Here is a 21852-nt window from a genome sequence, read left to right as displayed (position 1 = left end):
GTTATTTGTCTTCCAAACATAAAAAATAATTATAATCAACTTATTCACTTAATGCCCATCATTGTTTATAAACGCACAACTAATAATATAACTACAACAATGAGTTCCAAGATATGTATGTAATGATATATATATATATATATATATATATATATATATATATATATATATATATATATATATATATATATATATATATATATATATATATATATATATATATATATATATATATAGATAGAGAGAGAGAGAGAGAGAGATCGAATAGAATGAAGATTATCGAAATAGGCTCATATGATTACGAAGGGTTGTATGGATATCTTAAGACACATAACATAATAAACATGAGATCACATACATACATACATACATGTATACACACACACACACACACACACACACACACACACACACACACACACACACACACACACACACACACACACACACACACACACACACACATATATATGTTCGAGAACACTGTGAAACATGATGGTAGCCGTCAAAGAGGAATTAAACTATTTGCCAGACTTGGAAAGGGGTTGATGGCATAATAGAAGTCGACGACAATAATAACTCCGAATACAATAATAGGTCAATAGCAAGGCAAGCCGATGGCATTGATATTCCAATCGGACTGAACAAAGTTACACATAGGCTTAACAAGAAAGCAAGGAATGGTCATCAAGTATTAACAACGACGTATCTCTAGAATTGCAAACTGTTACCATATTCTTCTCTTAAGCAAGGTAACATATCAATAAACAATCGGTTGAAGGGCAAGCAAAACACAGTGCATCAAAGAAAAGTCATTGAATGGGATTCTATACCATAGTATATTGATTCAATTGCGATAGTAGAAAAGTGGATAGGTACTGACCACGACAATTGGGTGAAACCATTACATGGTGTAAAGCAAAATTATAATAGGATTCCCTCCAGATGGAGTATTGGTTACACAATAAAACATCGACCAATATAATCGATGAAGTGAGCGAAGAAATCGATCGAGAGGGACAATGAAAAAATAGCACAATACGAATTACACATGGCCCAATCAAATAACAAACAAGGGAAATAGGGGATAGGATCCGATGGAACAATAGTGAGAAAAGGATGAATCCTTGATTAAAAGGGCCAGCATAAAATGCACTACAAACAGATATCTATAATCGAATTACAGAGGGACAAGTCGAATAGGTTTATCGGTTACTACAGGACATCAGATGATTAATATTGTGCGATAATAAGATAACACAAAACAAAATTTGAGTTGAAGCAGTATATCAGATGATTCTAAAGAACGGATGCCATTTAGAGCGATCAGTGGGTAGTAGAAGATAGACCCATAAAATCAAAAGATACATACAGAGAACTATGGGGAGGGTAACAATGGTGCATGCGAAAATGAATAGAGGTTTATCACTAGAGGAACTAGATCCAAAAAACTAATAGACATAACATATTTAATCTAATACAAATCCAAAACCAATCCAATATAATTTTCCACCAGGCTTCGACAAAGATTTGGAAAAATAAAAAGAAACAATCACAGAGGGGAGCATGGGAAGCTCAATGTAAAATGTTATTGTGGGCATGAAATAAGTTATTCTACTGAGCATCAACAAAATCAAGATACATCCCCAACCCGGAATCCAACGTCTGATGAAGATTTTCAGATGTTGTGGAGACCCACAAATTTCTTTCGACAACTAGATTCCAGAGCCCCCTCCCAATCCTTGATTCAACAACAGGTTCAGGTTCAAAACCCCCAAAGAAATCCACAAATTTTTTATTGAAAATCCCATTCCCAAGAATTTTTTTCAGGAAGAATTTTCATGGGACTCCACAATGCTTCCCTCCTGTTTTTTTTTCCAAAAATGTAGGGAGATATCCTTTTTCCAAAAAGTAAGTCCCAATTCGAAAATGCATGCAAGATTCCTCCCACTAATTCCAATAATTAATTATATTTCCTAACTCCTTTTATACATTCAAATAATTTAATTTTAAAACAAACAGATGTAAATTGGTTTTTAATATATTTCAAGAGCACAATTAAAATACCAAATCTAATGTCTTATATCTTTATGTAAATAATCATTTTCAAAATTAGTTAAATAATTTAAATCATTTAGCTCAACAAATTAATTTAATATAACGTTGCTATAAATTTTCCATTTATTACTAACATTAATAAATTAAGCTCATTAATTCATTTAATATATTAATATTATTTTTCCATTTAAGCCCAAAATTAAATAAACATAAAACTGTTGGAAACCAATAACACTGAGAGTGGGGGTGAATCAATGTTATACCAGATTAGTAGATTTTAGCCTTAACAAAACATTCATGCACCAACCGATATACCGGTATAAACATAATTGAAAGAAGTAAAACAATCAATAAGCCAAACACATAAATGAGAACCATAACACACAAATTTATACGTGGAAAACCTCAATGAGGAAAAACCACAGTGGGATTTGTGACCCACAATATCAATTCACTGGCCATATGAAGAGATATTATAATATATGGTGGGCCTGCACTTGCAGGAAGGCTTCCAACCTAGAGCACATTGCTCAATCACAATAGGAGCCTCACTGACTACATAAAATTCCAGACAACTATCCGTAGAAGTGTGAACTACTAAGATAGCATCTTCTATGCCAGGATACAATTCCGGTTCAAGCTCTATCTGTTCCGGTTGAAACCTCAAACCCCTTTACCAGAATAACCCTTACAATAAATTCCTCACATACATAGTCTCTTTGAATAATTACATCCGCATATCCATCACCATATTCCTATCCTTCATCTATATCAAAATGATCTAATCAATCTTCCCTATATACCCTATACAAATTTATGCCTTATGCCGGCTTACAAAGATATATACAATATCAGATTACATGTCGGCCATATAACATAAATGAATAAAAATTAAAACAAGTTGTCGATGCCGGATCCAAGATAAGTCAGCCTCCAATACCGATAACCTTTACTATACCATGTCGGCCTGCATTGTCGGTGATCAAAGAAATCTTTTTGACCTGTCGGTGCTAGTGTAGAATCTGTGAAGTGCCTGCTGGTACACCATATAAAGCCGGAACCCAAAATCATGTTGCCATCAATGAAAACATAGTGAAACCAACCAATAGAGTGTCAATTTCCAACAATCTCCCCCTTTGGCATCGATGGCAACACTCATGTGAAAAATGGTCATGGTTTCATTTGTCAGTTTCATCCTGCCCTACTCCCCCTAAGCTAAATATGCAAAATACCCCATATCTCCAAAATTCCAAAAACTCTGTAACTCCCCCTAATGTATGCAACCCTTTGTCCTTTTTCACATCTATACTACTCCCCCTTTGACATCAATGCCCAAAAATTATAAAAAGAATGTCAAAGAATAAGTACTGAAAACTGAATACCTCCAAAAAAGTCTTACCAGAGCTTGACCAGTTTCAAGATTTCTGGATAAGATTTCTCCAGTAATTCCACATAAGTATCCCAAGTAGTTTTGAATATGCCAGAGATAGATACAAGTCCACTTAATAAATATGCAAAATATTCTTTCTCATTGACCCTATCGGTGCGGGCTTTCCCAGTATATCCATGCATTCCTTCTTATGTACACAGAGTGAATCCATTCTTGGTCTCACCAAACATCTCAGACTTTTGGCTCTCTGAATGATTTTATCTCTTTCCTTTTCAAGAGTAGAAATTTGGTTCTCCAAAGTCAAAATTTGTCCATCAATTGATGTTGTCAGTGAAATTAGTTCATCAAAAGAGTTAGCAATACTAGCAATTTTCTCCTCTATCTCTTTTATATTTTTATCTACATTTGTTATAAGTATCTTAGTATTGCAACATACCCTGTATATGTTTGTACATTGTTTTAAAGATTTTTCTATCAAAATTAGCTTCTCCTCAATCTTTTTCTTTTTTCTCTCAATGATCTGATCAAAAGAGACTCTTTTAGCCTGAGTGAATCTGTCAAGTGCTTGTTAGTTAGAAATCTATTGTAAGGATTGAAAGTTTTTTTATATGTGCTCAGTTATTACCTTTAGCTTGCCGAAAGGGCTCACTTCATTTTCAATCTTACACTCCGGGACCAATCTATGTAGAACAATGATTGATTGATCTATAATCCCCTTGTCCATGGTTCCCTCCTTCATCAGTTTTTGAGTAGCCATCATCATCAGTTCTGTGGGACTGATCTCTGTGATGGTTTTTTTTTCAACTAGAGAAGTGTCAATTGTCAATAATGATGTGCCAACAATTGGTTCCCTATCGGATTCCCCTATTTTCTCTGATGATTTATCCTTTATTACATCCTTAGTTGCACCGGTGGCTTCCCCACTTGGTGTAGTCTATGTAATTGTTGGTTCCACTCTAGGAACAATATCCTCAACCTGTACATTAGTATCCAGAGGACAATTGTCCTCAATGTTAGTATCTTGTACAATGCTCTCAGTATTAATTGGTGTTTCAGTATTTGTCTCTACATTTGTGTTTGTCGGTGGCTCAATTTCCACTATCTTGATATTCTTCAAAACTAAGGGTGGCGTACCCATGATCCCTTTTCCTTTTCCTTCAACTGGTGTATCTACAGTATCTGTCTTTGTCTCCAGTGAAGTAAATAATCCTCTGTGTTCTAAAAATTAAATCCAAGCCTTCTGAGTTTCCTTTATTACTTCATTCATTCTCCCTAGCATCGGGCTAGTTATCCTGTGTTTGTTATTGAATACCTTTCTCTCTGCAGCCTCAATTGTCTTATCCATTTCATCTGGAGTTATGCTAACACAAATAGCTAAAAGTTCTTCCATTTTAATGTGTTTATCCTCTTGCATAGCATATAACCTTCTAGCATCTAACATGTTATATAACTCAGCCGGTATTTGATTTTCTATTTCTATTAAGGCTTTCTTATAAATATCTAAGTATAATAGGACTGCTTCCTCTACCTCTCTCTGCTCATCAACCTCTAATTCATCATAATAAAACTTAACATTCTTCAACATGCCATCTTTTGTTATTTCATCAACAATCTTTGCACAAGTTTTAGGTGTAACCTTACCAGAATCAATGTCATCCTTCTTCTTCCTCTTGGCAGTACTAGATGTAGTTGTAGGTGTAGCCTTAGGTGCTTACTTCTGAGCCGATAACTTGATTGTGACCTTTCTAATCGGTTGCTTCTTTGCTTCTACCTTAGGTTATTCTAGTTTCTTCCTAACAACCCTCTTGAAGGCTAATTGTGTGTTATCGTCTGATTCAAAATCTGTAGTTACAGGTTCAATGTGAACTACCAGATCCTTCCTCTTTCTCCCTTTCTCTGGGACAACATCAATAAGTGCCTTTATGTCCTTTGAGACCTCCTATACAAATTTTCTTGCTTTTCCTTCTTGCTTTTCCCTTCTCTTCCGGTTGAACTCTGTTTCAACCTCTAGAGTCTTCTGTTGTGCAGTTCCACAGCGTTTCTCTGCCTCATCTATTTTTGCATCAATTAGCATTTCTGCATAGGCATCAAGAATCTGTGAATCTACCTCATATCCCATTTCCTTAATCCAAATCTTCTGGGGCTTGACTTCCTTCATGAGAGTCGCATCCTTCTTAACCATGAAACAAATGTCGGTAGAGTATTTCTCTACTATATGATCAGGTATTCTTATCCTAGACCTCATAGATTTTGAAAAGCCTTGAAATAACCCCATATCTTATCATCTCTTTGACTTCCTAATGCAGCAATTGATTGTTTTAACTATCTTCCTACCGAAATGTCAAAAGCCCATTGCTTCCTACCATAACCAGGTGTATCATTTTGAAAGTATAACATCAAGCAGACTAACAAATTTCCATACCAGAAGGTGCCCTTCTTTCACCTTTAATCTTCCCTAAGTTGATCAATAACTCTTCAAGCATCCAACCACAAAGATCTAACTTTACATTTTCTGTCATCATCTTATATGCAACCAAAATACATGAACTGGAAACAGAATTCAGTCAGTTTGACTGAGTTACCTTTTATCCTATAACCATGCTTCCAAACTTGATATCGGTGTCAGTGATAGTGCTCACTTTCATCGCTCTTGTCAGATGTGGCGCCAATGATTTGCCTCATGAATTCATTTGACACTTTCTTATCCGGATGTTTCCCTACCGATGGCAAACCAGTAATTGCCTGAATGGCTTCCTTAGTGAAGGTTTGTCCAACCATATGAATTCCCCATGTACTCTGCTTGGTACATATCTGATTATTTCATCCTCGAACTTCGAAATATCTAGAATATCTGTAAACCCTAGATCTTAAATGTGTTGATATGCTAGTTTAATCTTTCCAGATTCTCCCATTTGTTCATTCACATACATTTCGTTGATCTCTAAAGTTCCTAAGTCCTCTATATGACAGTGAATGTATGCCCTAGCATCTTCTACATACACAACTCCCTCCGAGATGCGATAAAATGCTCTAAGTGAATCTTCCTTGGTAGCCACATGTGGATACCGCTTGAAAATTGGCCTAGGGCACTCCTTAACCTCCACTACAGTTGGATTTGCAATAAAAATAGGAACTAAAGATGATCTCGCTTTCATGTTTCAAGAAAAATACCTTTTGCTCGCTCTTGATAGAAACCTCCAACAACTTCTTCCAGACGTTAGTGTGATCGCTCAAGAAGAAATCTGATTGCCTCTGATCGCACTTCATCGCTGTGAATTGCTCTAAAATCTCTCTGAATTCAGGATGATTAACAATGAAGTGTATTTGACCTTTTATCCTTCGAAAGATAAAACCCTAATCTTCCATTGACATAAATGATTGTCGGTGAAAGATACCGGATCTCGCTCAGAACATATCCATGATAGATAATCCTCTCTTATATCTGGAACATCTTCCAGAACCTCTTCCCGGGGCATATGCATCATCTCTATGAATTTTGTCTACCCCTAAGGCATCTGCCTTAGTTATCAGATGAGCTCACTATCGGTGTAGGAGCAACCTCTTCTGTCGAATAGGTAACCGAGACATTCCTATCTGATGATTGCTCTTCAGTCTTCCTAACCCATCTTTGAGTATGATCTAGCCAGATTTCACTAATTCCTGCTTCTATAGAACTTATCAATATGTCCAATTTCATTGCTTGCATAACATGCAACATTGTTCTTCTGAATTGCTTTTCTAAAACCAGGAAAATTTCTTGACCTGCATTGATTAGCCATATGTCCAAATTTTCCACAAGCATAGAATTTTACATTCATTCTGTAATCATCTATCTTATGACCAATTTTATTTCAATTGGAACATTTACTAGGACTAGAATCAGGGTTATGATTTGCTATGTTTCTACATTGCCTAGCCATGTGACCAAATCTATTGCAAACAAAACATCTACCATTGAATTTATAAGCATTGAATTGCCCTACCCGTGCCTTATGGTTTTGATCTTCATTAGTAGTACCAAAACTTTGTCCTTGCTCAAATCCAAGTCCATTGGAATCTCCAATAAGCCTCTGTCTCTTCAGTAATTCATCAAGATGTGTTGAGTTGATATTGAATTTTTCTTTGTACTCACTTGTAGCAGTTAAATCATCTCTTAGTATTGTCATTTGTCTCTCAAGCTCTTTCTCATTTCTTTGGGATCGTACCAAATCAGTTCTCAACATATCTGATGCTCTGCGAAATGGACAAGTGTTAGATTAAATCCTATAGTCGTATAGCACACAAGAAACAAAGACAAACGTTAGTGTTAATCAACCAAAAACTAATCTAAGCAGGCATATCAAAAGAGACACTAAAAACATGATAAAATATTTAACTATGGAAGTAAATACAACAAGGCATCTCCAAATGCTTTTCAACATGCTCTTAGCTCCTCCTCTTTTGTTCCTCTCCTCTCCAAGTTCCAAATTACTGTAGCTCTCAGCAGCTTTTTGCACTATGGATGCTTATGAAGGTTCAAGATCGAAATGTTTTAACTATGCTATGCAAGTGTAAAACAAACTAATTAGACATATTATGAAATTAACTAAGATTTATTTTAGTCCAAAATGACAATATATGATATTTATGCTAAATTCTCTCTCTAAATTTCACTATAGATTAAATGCATACAAGTTTTCAGGATCTGGATTATGAAGAAATGGGCTCTATTTATAGGAAAAATGGAGCAATGGATGGTTGAGATTGAGTAATCTCAACAAGAGTCAGGATTGAATGATATTCAATCCATGTGAGGACTTTCAACCCAATCCCAGGATGACAAGTTTCAATATGAGATAGGTTGAGAGGAGAGGGACTAAACATTAAATGCTTGATATGACCTGAAGGTTAACTTGGGAGTCAAGGTCAAGGTTGGGTTGAGTGAATAAATTCTTTATTCAAAGAATAAAGTCTTTATCCAATGCGTAAACTCTTGTGCAAGGGTAAAAGGGATAACCATGGTCAAAGCAATAAATTCTTGAGGAGACACATGAGTCACATGAGGGTTGAGTTAGGGGTTAACCATAAATGGTCATGTAAGAGCCATAAGTGGTTTAGAAGACTTTTAGAGGTTAAATTGTTGAACACACAAAACATTAAATGATTTTCAAAGACTTTGAAGTCTTTGAGAAGTGACTCCAAGTTGCTTAGGAATGTGACAATAATTAGGGGATGGATTAGGTTAATTAGGAAGGGGTTAGAAGAGTTTAGAATGGGGTTTAGGATTGCAAGTGGATTTGGTGGGTGAGGGAAAATAGGATTTTAATTAAAATAAAATTAATTTATTTCAACTTGTGGTTGCAACTTGTATTTGTAGGAAAATGCAAGTGGGGGGAATAAATGATTTAAATAAATGTTTTATTTAATTTATTTAAAAGAGGAGAGATGATTAAATGAAATAAATAGAATTTATTCATTTCATTGATTGTGAATTTTGGTTTAATGAATTAATTAAAATAAATTGAATAATTTATTTAATTAATAGGAGAATGTTTGAAGATGAATTAATTAAATATTAATTTAATTAATTGATGGCTAGTGGATTTTTAATTAAATAAATAGCAAATATTCATTTAAATAAAAGGGACAGATTTATGTGACTACATTTGCCCCTCTTTGAGACGGTGTGGTTTATCGCGTCGTTTCAAAGAAAGAAACATAGGTGTGAAGAAATATGCCCGATAAAATTTTAATTTAGTGGGTGGTATGCTCCCTCGAGAGATGGGCCAAAAATTTCAAAATATCGGGCGATCTCTCGAAAAGGAATGAAAATTGGCAGGGTGGTAGAAGAGAAGAAGTTAGCAATACTGGTGAAAAATAGAAGAAATCGGAGATAAAATGAAGAAATGGGAGGCTCGAGAAGTTCATGGGACCACGACGGTTAGCGGGGGAAATTAGGGTTACGACGAAGGGCTTATATGGGGAGGAAGGGATGAAAACAAGCTCATTTGCATTCGCGTCCATAGTTATATTTGAGCTCTAAGAGTGATTGTTTGGAGGAGCAAGTAGCAATCAGGATGTCAGTTCCCATAGCAGAGCACCGTATAGAGTGAGTCCGTCAATTCCAGCGGCTAGACGACTACGGACCAGTGATATGTGAATTTGAATTTTTGAATTTTATGCATTTTTGATATGTTTTTTGCTGGGTCCAAGTTGAGTCAACACAATAGCGCTAAAACTATTTTTTGGCACTGTTGTCAATTTAATTAGCGCTATTGTGCCGCTATAGTGCTATTGCATAGTGGTTTTAGCACTTTGTCAAGTCAGGCGCTATGGTATAGCTGTTTTAGCACGTTTATTTTTGTAGCGCTATTGAGTAGCTGATTGAGCGCTATTGCTGTGAGGTAGTTCTATGGTATAGTCAAAGTAGCGCTAGTATTAATTTAGCACTATTGCCTAGTTGATTGAGTGCTTTTGTTAGGATATTAGCGATGTTGTGTGCAAGATAGCTCTTTTGTGTAGGAAAATAGATGCCCCAATGTGTTTGAACAAAAAAATCTCCTGATGCCAATGATGGATGGATGGAGAGATGAGGTGAGAGTTATTTTGAACCATAACGGCCCTGATGAGACTTAGGTCATTAGAATAAATGCTTGTTGAAGTCTAGGTGTGTCATGATTGCTTACCTGTTGAGACTCGAAGATACTTGATCAAAGTATCTATTGATATTCTAGGTTTAAACTTTAAGAAAGTTTGAAACAAAACAACTGATGATGATGGTTGATGCACTTGTGTAAGCGGATCTTCGCATCTTACAGTTGCACGAGAGGCATCTCGCCTCACAGGTGCTGCGTGATTGGTTGACAGAGGCCGAGGTGGATTGCATTGCAGTGATAGGCTTGTATGATGTGATGTATATGCCCATGATTCAAATGAATCATGGTTTGATTACAACATTGGCCGAGCGGTGGCATAGTGAGACATGTACGTTTCACTTAGCACAGGGGGAGATGACAGTTACACTAGAGGATGTATGGTGCATCCTGCACATTCCCATTCGAGGAGAGCTAGTGTCATATGACCGATCTTGGGGGATAGCAGCTATACAATGGTTTTTTGAGGAGGATGTATATATTGATGATGGGTCGATAGCATGGGAGGAAATAGGATCTTTGTATGAGCCATTACCAACAGTGCTATCAGGGATTGTTGGGGGACTGCTATGTCCGAATCGATGATCGCATGGACTTGTCATTGGTTGGGGGCAGGTGATTGAGCAGATGATGATATAGGGGACTTGGTTTGCATGGGGACCATGCGTACTATCACACTTATATCGGGAGCTACATGAGGTAGCATATCGAGTGATGGGCTCATTGGGAGTGGGTATCATGCGACTACATATCTGGGCATGGGAGCATCTACCGATTACCCAGCCAGTCAGTTTGAGATTCCAAGCAGTGGATCAGCCCTATGTATACATGTATGGAGGGATGATGAGTCAACCCCACCTGGGGAAGTTATAGTGGTGGCGGCAAGCATTGGGTGACTTGGATACAGTGATCTAGAGGCCGTGTATTGAGTGTGAGCCATGGGAGGATGATGCAGAGGAATTGCCATATGTGTTCATGATGCGATACCTCATTGGTAGGACAACCTACAATGTGGAGAGATAATTGTCTGGCAAGGTGTTGAGACAGTTTGGACGGAGGTAGGGATTGCCCAGTGGTTCGGGAGAGTATGCACGGGTAGTATGGGAGAGGTACTTATGGGGACTAGTGTTACCGTATGATCAGGCATTGACAGAGTTCCACACACTATAGGCGAGACCATGGCATATGAGGTCAGGGATGGTGGATGCTGGGGTGTTAGAGGAGTATACACAGTATATTGCAGCACATCCGATTTCGCAGATATCAGATCCGGCAGAGCCAATTCCAGATTTTGAGGAGGAGAGGGGATAGAGATGAAGGAGGAGAGGAGGTCACAAAGTAGTAGGTGGATAGGGGAGAGGGGATGGTGGTGGTGGGGATGGAGGAGGAGGAGGAGGAGGGGTTGGGGGTTTTGGAGGAGGTGGTGGATTCAGAGGTGGAGGTGGGGGTGGTGGTTGATTATAGTGGAGAGGGAGAGGTGGGCAGCCATTACGGCTATCTCAGGGACCTTGGATGCGGGGAGGCATGAGATTAGGTTGCAAGGATGCAGGTGAGGGACAGGCACCTATGGATACAGAGGAGGGAGCCACTAGAGAGGGAGCCACTGGGGAGGCACCTATGGATATGGGGGAGGGAGCTACAGGTGGAGATCTGCGGGATCATATGATAGGATATTTGCAAACTCGCGTAGAGGATTTGGAGGTAGAGGTAGTAGCTAAAGATGTTCAATTGTTTGCCTAAGAGTGAGAGCTAATTGTGGTGCTGCGGGAGAGGGATGAGGTCGTGGAGAGATTTGCAGTGTTGTAGGAGAGAGTACGGGTGGGAGCAGGAGTAGGAGCACAGGGTCCTACTGGGGATGCGATGAGGGAGATGCGACGAGCACAAGAGGAGATAGATTATTGGCGGGGTTTATATGAGCAGGCGGTGCCAGCTAGTTAGCGAGTACTTGGCTCTTCACAGATGCGGCGGGCGAGATCAGAGCAGGTGGTGTGATGGGTCCTCCATGGAGAGATAGATTAGGTGGTGCAGGGGCTATTGGGGGAGCAGGTGGTGATGATGGTGCAGCATCTTGTCAGAGTGGCATCTGAGAGAGCATTTTGTATGCATGTATTTTATCATTGTGGATTGTATCTTGGATGGCTCTTTGGTAGCCGATATTTTGGACATCATTGTACTCTGATACATGTATATTTGTGGCGATATGATATGATATATATGAGGAGATCCCATATTTTGTGCTGATATGTATTTTGATGACATGTATGGATGCTTATGCAAGATGATGATTTTACAATTTTATGCTCAGGTGGCTAGTTGTACTTGCTATATGTATGTGTTTATGAGATGATTCCTATATGCATGTTTTTATGATGTTTTATTTTTACATGATGTCTTATTATGTATGTTTTTATGAATGTGATGCTAATATGTATATGTAGGTTTATGTATGTGTGCATGATGTGTTGATGATGTAATGCCTTATGTATGTAATGCCATGATGATTATGTATGCATAATAAAATGATGATTATGATGGTACTTTGGTTTTTTATGTTTTGATGAGATAATGAGATAATGATGTGTAATGATGTTTACGATATAATGTGCAAAAATGAATGATTTGATGCATCTAGATGTTTGTTAGATGAGTTAAATATGGATAAACAAATGTATAAATGATGATTTCTGAATGAATGCATATGGATAATGTATGAACCAATGTGGAAACAAATGGTTTTATTATGATTCTAAATGTCAAAAAATATGATGAAGTGAAATGACAATGCACTGATAATGCAACTCATGAATAACTGCACCTTAATGCAATTAAAAAGTATAATGAATGCATGTTTGTAATGAATCCTAAATGAAATGCATTGAACGAGTATAAAAATAAACTAAATGAAAAAATGAATTCACTTAACTAATGGATAGATAAATAGATGCATGCAACGATAAATGATGATAAATGATGATTGGTAAATGATATTAAATGAATGCATAGTAATGGTTAATGATAGTAAATGCAAACAAGGACAATTTTATCATATAAATGAATCAAAGTGTCATGATTTATGCAATGATGAAATGATATAATAAGATTAAGGTCAATAAATGATAATGAACTATATGTAATTTTATGCAACTAAATGATATGAAATGCACTCAATGCAAATGCATTTAAATGTAATGATGATGATATGATCATGATAGATGAATGCAAGGTTGTTTAGACTTTGCATGATGCACTGATGATGTATCAGAGTACTTTGTTGTGATTGTATCCAAGACCAACTCAATTTTCACATAACTGCTCATATTAACTTTGTTCACACTTGCACATAAAACTATGTATATGAATAATGAATGAGTGAATGGATGAATGATATGCAACAGAATGCTATATAAACAGATGAGATGAAATGACAATCCATAGTGCTTTATTTTCATCATTGAGCTTTGAAAATGTTGTAAGAAAAATACAAGCAACTTGACATAATGATTCAAGATGACCTGAGTAGTTCTTACATGAATTTTGATATAGCAAGTTAATACAAGCAACTTGATATAATGGATCAAGTTGACCTGAGTATTGCTTGCGGAACAGACAAGGATTATCTTCTTTCATGCATGACTTGGAACATCCTCCTTGATCTTTTGCCAATCATATCCCAAGACAAGTTCATACCATAATCAGAGATAAGCCATTTTGGATGAGGTAGTAGGAACCAAGGATGGAACATGGTACCTGTAAGAAAACAACATATATAAAGAATAAAGAATAAAGAACAAAGAATAAAGAATAAAGAATAAAGAATAAAGAATAAAGAATATGGACCCTCAACAATGGTTCATGCTCATATGGTCAAGGTATACGCTATAGTCAGCAAGCCGTAGTGATCCATGACTATATTTCACATAAGATCAGGTAGCTTAGTGAACTTCCCACGTAGACATCATTAGTACATGCCCCAATACTTCATCGAAATAATTCGCAGAAGATACACAAACAATGGTGCAGGAACCTGAGATATATAAATGAATGAATAACCTACAAATCAACCAAGTATTTGATAGCTTAAACAAAATTTTCTTGTCAAATAAAATGTCATCTTGTCTTTGTTTTGGTAAGGAAGGATGCATCCTTGTTTTAAGATAGTGGGTGAATTGATGTTGATTGTTTGGTTGATCAGATAAGTGGTCATCGTTGGAGTCTTTCACAATATTTGTTTGGTATCTGCCTGGATGCGTATGAACAAGGTGTTTGCCATGTATTTGAGTGATTTTGATGTTTTCAAAATGTTTTTGGATTTTGTGAGTGTTTTTCAATGTTTTTGGATTTTTGGAGAGACAGTTTTGAATGAAGAACTCAATGAATCACAAAATAATGTAGAATCCACTTCCATCAACTAGATTAAGGGCATTGCCCCCAGTTTAGATATGACTATGAAAAAGCGGGATGTAAGATGCATGAAGTACTATCCTTGATTGTAGATCAATAATAAGCCATGGTTTTGGACTGATGGATGAGTGAATGTATTGAATGTGATCACAACAAATATGAAAGACAATGGAGCCATAGCCTTTATGAGTGGCGCTTGTTTGCCAGGTTTTCACCATCGCATTTACCCAAGGTGCCACCGGAGTGGTTTGCTCACCGTTTGGATGTATGATTGTTTTCTTTATTATTTTGATGTTTTTATATTTTCTTTTGTTTCCGATATGTATGGGAGCTTGATGCTCTGTATAGCTTATGTATAAAACCGTTTAAGGTGCATGCTGTTGATTGGATCTGCTAGCGGTTCTCCTTCTGAAGTAGCCAACTAATATGCCCCAGACCCAAATACAACAGTGATAACATATAGACCTAGCCAGTTTGATTCAAACTTTCCTTGATGTTCTCTGTTTGGTTGGTTATGAGGATTCTCTCAAAGAACAAGATCACCTACCTCAAATGTAGGAGGTCTAACTTGGTGATTGTAGCTTTTGCTCATGCGCTGCTGATAGGCCTTGAGGTGATTGTATGCACCTTGTCATTCCTCATCAAGTAGCTCTAAATCTTGGAGACGGGATATTTTGTATGCTTCATCATCTATGGAATCATGTAAGGAAACCTGTAGAGATGGTATCTCGACCTCAATAGGTAAAAAAGCTTCTGCACTATAGACCAGTGAGTAGGGAGTTGCACCTGTAGGGGTTTGAATGCTAGTTCGATACGCCCATAGTGCTGGATTCAATTGAATGTGCCAATCACGATCGACATCATTGACTGTCTTCTTGAGGATTCTTAATATGTTCTTGTTTGATGCTTCGGCCTGACCATTGCCTTGTGGGTAATAGGGAGTGGAAAAGCGGTGTTGAATGTGAAACTTATCACAGAGCTCACGGACATCTTGATTTTTGAAAGGAAGTCTGTTATCTGTGATGATAGACATGGGTACACCATACCGGTAGATGATGTAATTAAGGATGAATGAGGCGATCTGCTTGCTCGTAACTTGAGTAAGTGGAACAACTTCAATCCACTTTGTGAAGTATTTGGTGGTGGTAATGATGAACTTGTGGTCGTTGGATGAAGATGGATGGATTTTACCGACAAGGTCAAGGCCCCATTGGCAAAAAGGCCATGGTGTTGTGATTGGTTGGAATTCCTGTGCTGGTGCATGTATCAGGTCTCCATGAACTTGGCATTTCTTGCACTTTCTGACAAAGTAATAGGAGTCTTTTTCCATAGATGGCCAATAGTATCCAGTGCGCAGGAGTTTCTTAGCTAGTGACGGACCACTTGCATGAGTTCCACGAATTCCTTCATGTACCTCTTCCAAGGCCTTTGTTATCTCATCTTTCTCCAGACATCAAAGGAGAGTACCATCAAGACTGCATCGGTATAGGGTTTCAGCAATAATGGTATATCGGGCGGTTTGGCGAATGAAGGTTTTACATTGGTTATTTGATTGGTTAGGAGGGAGGGTGTGATCGTAGAGGTAGGTGTAGAACTCACCGTACCATGGGGATTCAGAACCGATAAGGTGACATATCATCTCAGATTCGGGGATATCATAAGCAGGAATCCAAAGCTATTCGACCAAGAACTCGTAGCCTGTTGAATTCTGTGGAAGATCTAGGAGAGATGTAATGGTAGCCATAGAGTCAACAACTCGATTCTAATCTCTTGGTATCTGCTCAAAGGTGATAGTAGTGAATGGTATTTTTAATTTGTCCACCATTTGTTTGTACGGCATGAGTTTGTCATCCTTGGTCTGATATTCATTTGTTGCTTGTCGAATGACCAGTTGGGAGTCGCCATATACTTGTAGTTCTTGTAACTTCCATTGTATGACTAGCCCGAGTCCTATGATCAAGGCCTCATATTTAGCCATGTTGTTGATGCATGGAAATGTGAGCCTGTAAGATTTCGGGATGTTGTCACCTTGAGGTGTGATAAACAGAATGCCTGCCCTTGAGCCATGCCTAGTGTATGAACCATCAAAGTATAGTTTCCATGGTTGTGTTGCTGTGATCATGAATATCTCGAGGGGAGCATCGACCAACTGATCTGCAATAACTTGACCCTTGATAGCCTTACGATCCACATACTCGATGTCAAATTCACTTAGAATCATCACCCATTTGGTCAAGCGACCTGTCAGTGCTGCTTTGCTGAGTAAGTATTTGAGTGGATCAATCTTTGCAATTAGCTATACTTTATGTGTCAATAGACAATGCCTTAGTTTAGTAGCTACCAAGATTATTGCTAGGCAAGCCCATTCAATAGGTGTGTAATTGAGTTTGTAGCCGACCAGTGTGCGAGAGATGTAGTAAACATCACACTCTTTCCCTTCTGCATTATGTTATGCCAGTAGCACTCCTAATGTTGTATTTGTTGCTGAGATATAGAGTAATAAAGGCATACTTGGATCTGGTGGAATCAACAATGGTGTATTCATGAGATGGTCCTTAAGCATCTGGAATGCTTGCTGACATCTAGCATCCCATTGAAAGCGGATGTTCTTGTGTAACAGGTGTGTAGATGGGTGACACTTATTTGGCAGTTGTGCAATGAATCTTCAGATGGATTGAAGATGTCCTTGCAATGTCCTTAGTTGACTGATGTTCCTTGATGTTGGCATGTCCATGATTTCTTTGACCTTTGTTGGGTCGATCTCAATGCCTTTGCTTGAGACAATGTATCCTAGAAGCTTCCCTGAGGTTACTCCAAAGACACATTTCTTTGGGTTGAGTCAAACATGATATTGTTCCAGTCTGTCAAATATTTTCTCTAATATGTTTAGATAAACTTCTCTTGTTAGTGATTTTGCCAGTAAGTCATCAACATAATCTTCCATTATGGTATGCATCATGTCATGAAAAATGGTGGTCATTGCTCTTTGATAGGTCGCTCCTGCATTCTTTAGACCAAAAGGCATTACATTCCAGTAGTATGTTCCCCATGGACATGTGAAGGTCATCTTATGTTGATCCTCTGGTGCGATCTTTATCTAATTGTATCCTGAAAAGCCATCCATGAGTGAAAGCATGGCATGGCCTGTTGTTAGGTCCACTATTATGTCGATGTTTGGTAGGGGGAAGTCATCTTTAGGACATGCCTTGTTCAGATCTCTGAAGTCAGTACAAATACAAATGCCCCCATTTGGTTTGCTGACAGGCACAATATTGGATATCCAATCTGCATTATCAATTGGTCTAATAAAACCAACATCTAGGAGTTTCTTAAGTTCTGCTTTGACTAGTACTACAATCTGAGGATGCATCTTGTGAATCTTCTGCTTGACAGGTTTGGCTCCTTCTGTGACGGTGAGGTGATGCATGACTAAATTAGGATCAAGACCAGGCATGTCTGCATATGATTATGCGAAGTTCATCTGACGCTTTTGGAAGAACTCTACAAACTTAGGCTGTTCCTCTGGAGTTAAAAGAGATGTCAGATGTATGTGGTGAGGTGTTTTAGGAGTCCCCACATTGTATTCTTTTATCTCTCCAATGAGAATTGTTGATCGTTCCTACTGTGTACTAGAAGGGAGGATGTCAAATCTTTCATCCTTAGGCACCTCAGAGAGGTTTTCACTGTTGGATACGCTCTTTCTTTTTACTTTTGTGGGATCAAACAGTGCCACAGTGTGGCTTTCACTGGAAGATCCATGTTTTATTTTTATATTTTTGCAGCTGAAAGGTTTGGCATCCACCCCAAAGTACGTTATGCTATTAAGTTCAATGGTGAATCCAACTTTGTGATCCCCGCTTGGTATGTTATCCCGTAATTCCAAAAAGTCAATGATCGCCTCATCATTTTGGAAAAGGTCAAGACATGGGGGATTAGGTTGGTTCCATTCGATGAGTTCATGATGGATAATGGGCATTACCTCATAGATTAGGTTAAGTTCATTATATGTGTCAGCGAGGGTTAAGAAGTTGTGGTGAAGGTTGTTGATGGTACTCTCCCTGTCAGAATCAGGCGTAGGATGTGACATAGGGTCTGTGGAAGATGTTTCTAGCTTAGGAACCCAAGAAGTCTTTATTTGTGATTCTCCATTTACAGGGATGTCTTTGCGGGGTGGAGGTAGTGATGTGTCTTCCTCATTTGAAGTATTAAGCTGGATGGAATCAAATTCCCATTCATGTGAGTCAGTCTCTGAGTTGCTTTCCAGTATCTGATTACTATACCATACATGGATGTCCTTTGAGTTAAACACTGCAGGTGTGATCGGTTGATGTACCTTTGGAGGTGAAATGATTGGTGTTGCAGGAAGGTGTTATCTAAAATTTCATTGCCCATGTAATTTTAGCCAGAGGATGCATATTTATCGAATGATTGCATTTACATAAAGATACATCGCAGTGTTGAAAAAAGAGGGAAAAGAGGATATTTTCATTTGTATTGAACAATGATAGATTACAAATTGAGTTCATGCATCTGAAGCATATTTATATACACTGAGTTTCTTAAAACCTCACACAAGCCGTGAGCTTAGCATTCTTATCTTTCCTACATATCCAAAACAAAAAGGGATAGAATTAAAAAATGAGTGTGAGGATAACCAGTCATTGCCTTGGGTTGCTTTGACTGGTTATTGGCTGCCCCGTTGCTCTTGTGAATGTTCTCTCGATCTTCAGACTTTGAAAACTCCTACTTTCCTGCACAAAAAAAAAGAAGAGGTGTTAGATCCAACCGATCTAAGCAATGAAAGATTATCCTACGACATATCATTTATTATAGCCTATCATATTTCTATTTTGAAAGGGCGGGAAAGATAAAGACAAATCACTGCTTCAGAAAAAAGAAATGTTTATGCTAATGTGTTTGTTTCATGTGCAGATAATTAGTTACTCTAATTGGCATGTGCCCCTGACCGAGGCTCCCTTCGGGTATGAGCCCGACATACCCTTTAGAGTAACTAATCTCAAAATATCAAGTGGAATGATGAAGAAACCAATTGAAGCATTTAAGGGACATATTATTTCAATGTGAAACCTTACAGTATTTAAAAAAGGATCAATACCACATCGTGAAGATAAACAATCCAATGCAGCAAGTTGGTAAAGAAAAAGAGTATTTGAATCTTAAATGCATGTTCAAACAGTGAGCTGAATGAAATCAGAATTAACGATTACAGGAATGAGTGTCACGAGCCCGTGCTCGAACTTTATTTCTACATAAGATCAATCCCAGCATGTGCCAAAGTCAGAAATTCAATAAGGATAAAACACAATCTAATATATAAAATCAAGTACTACAACAATTGTCTTTTCCATTCAGTGCAAAAGGACTTCATTGCCCAGACTGGTGATCCCAGTGGAAAGGGTACGGGTGGGGACTCGATGGGGACCCATCAGAGTATCCAGTGTCACAACCACTCCCAAAATTATCAGCTCAAGCACAGGTCACAGGGGAAGTAGAGTACTTAGATATTTAAAACTTGGAGATGGGTTACATGCAGTTTTTGTTCTTTCAACAATAGCAAATGGAACTATCAAGGAGATAGACCCTTCGGAAGCCCTTTCAAAGAAAGGAGCTGTTGCGTTTCTCTCTGCTGATACAATAGCTGCAGATGGATATTGTAATCTTGTTATTGATTATGAACTAGTTTTTGCATCTAAACGGGTTCACTACTATGGCCAAGCTGTGGGATTAATTGTAGCAAAAACAAAGTCCATTGCAGACGCAGCTTCAAAGCTTGTACATGTTATTTATACCGATGTAGTGAAGCCTATACTCACAATTGAAGATGCTATAAAGTCCAACTCATTCTTTGATAACAGAGCTCTTGAATTTCAGAGAGGAAATGTAGCTTCTTCATTTAGATCTGACGAAGTCATTGTTGAAGGAGAGGTTAGTATAGGTCATCAATACCATTTTCATTTGGAAACACAAAGGTCCTTATGTATACCTGGTGAGGAGGGTTGTATGACTGTTTACTCATCAACTCAGAACCCTTCACAGGTTCAACAATGTGTTGCAGTAGCCTTGAACAGGCCGCAACACAAAGTAAATGTAAATGTAGCACGTGTTGGAGGTGCTTATGGTGCCAAGTTAAATAGAACGCCCCCAGTCGCAATGGCATGTGCAATGGCTGCTGATAAACTTCAAAAACCTGTTCGTCTCTTGTTTGATCTAAATACAAATATGCAGCTTGTTGGTGGTCGAAGTCCATACTTGTGCAGATGTTAAAGTTGCTTCTCAAAAAAATGGAAAAATTTCAGCAATGCAGATGGAAGTGTTCAATAACCGGGGAGCCCACTTTGATTTTGAGTATCCAGATTTGAGTTCAATCCCACTATTTATTGATGGGGTATATAACATTGCCAACTGGAGAATTGAAGGAAAAATAGCCAAGACTAACTTGCCTGCATGTACCTACATGAGAGGACCGGTATTTGTTGAGACAGCAGTCATGATTGAAACAGTGATGGAGCACATAGCACATGCACTAGGATTTCTGCCTGATATTGTCCGGGAACTCAATATGTATACTAAAGGAGACATGGCACTTTCTGGTCAAGAACTCATATACTGTAATGCAAAATTAGTTTTTGGTACTGTGAAGGCATCAAGCAATTATGAAAACCGCACCAAAGACGTGAAGACTTTCAATGATCAGAACCAATGGGTGAAAAGAGGAATACGTTTGGTACCTGTAAAGTTCAATGCCTTCTGAGAGGCGCAGCAAATGATCTGTTTGGTGAATGTTCATCCAGATTGTAGTATTAGCATTTATCATTCAGGATGTGAACTTGGATAGGGACTAGATGTTAAAGTTGCTCAGGTTGCTGCAATGTCATTGGGATCATTAATTGATGGTCATCTAGACATGGATGAGATCTATGTGCACTCAACAACTACTATAGTGGCAAAATTTATGCAAAAAAAAAAAAATGTGTGCAAAATGTTAAAAACCAGACACAGCACATTACTTTTCTGGTAGATGAGTTTGCAGAATGTAAAAAACAAACACAGCGCGTTATCTTTCTGGTAAAAATATATGCAAAATGCAGTGTATGCAAGATGTGAAAAACGAACACAGTCAGTTTCCTGGTAAATGTGGTGCGGGCATACCTGTAGAGAAAAGATTTGCATTTAGAAAGAAGCCCATTGAAAACCCAGAACCTTCATCCATGGCGGCACCAAACCCTCGAGAACCTTTCAAATGGTTTTCATTTTGCAAAAAATGAGGAAAATGCGATGGGAGTGAGATATTTTTAGGGTTATAAAACCCTTTGCCATATTTTATATTCTCCCTCAAGTCCGCTGGACTTT

General features: G+C 38.0%; 1 pseudogene; it reads left to right on the top strand.

Moving 5' to 3' along the window:
* The first annotated feature begins 12071 nt into the window (after nt 1–12071).
* Nucleotides 12072–21520, top strand: LOC131874287 (uncharacterized; annotated as a pseudogene).
* Nucleotides 21521–21852: the final 332 nt, after the last annotated feature.

Source organism: Cryptomeria japonica, chromosome 3 (genome assembly GCF_030272615.1).
Source record: "Cryptomeria japonica chromosome 3, Sugi_1.0, whole genome shotgun sequence".
NCBI classification, from domain to species: domain Eukaryota; kingdom Viridiplantae; phylum Streptophyta; class Pinopsida; order Cupressales; family Cupressaceae; genus Cryptomeria; species Cryptomeria japonica.
Note: the sequence above shows the minus strand (reverse complement) of the source record. Positions and strands in the feature narration are given on the sequence as shown.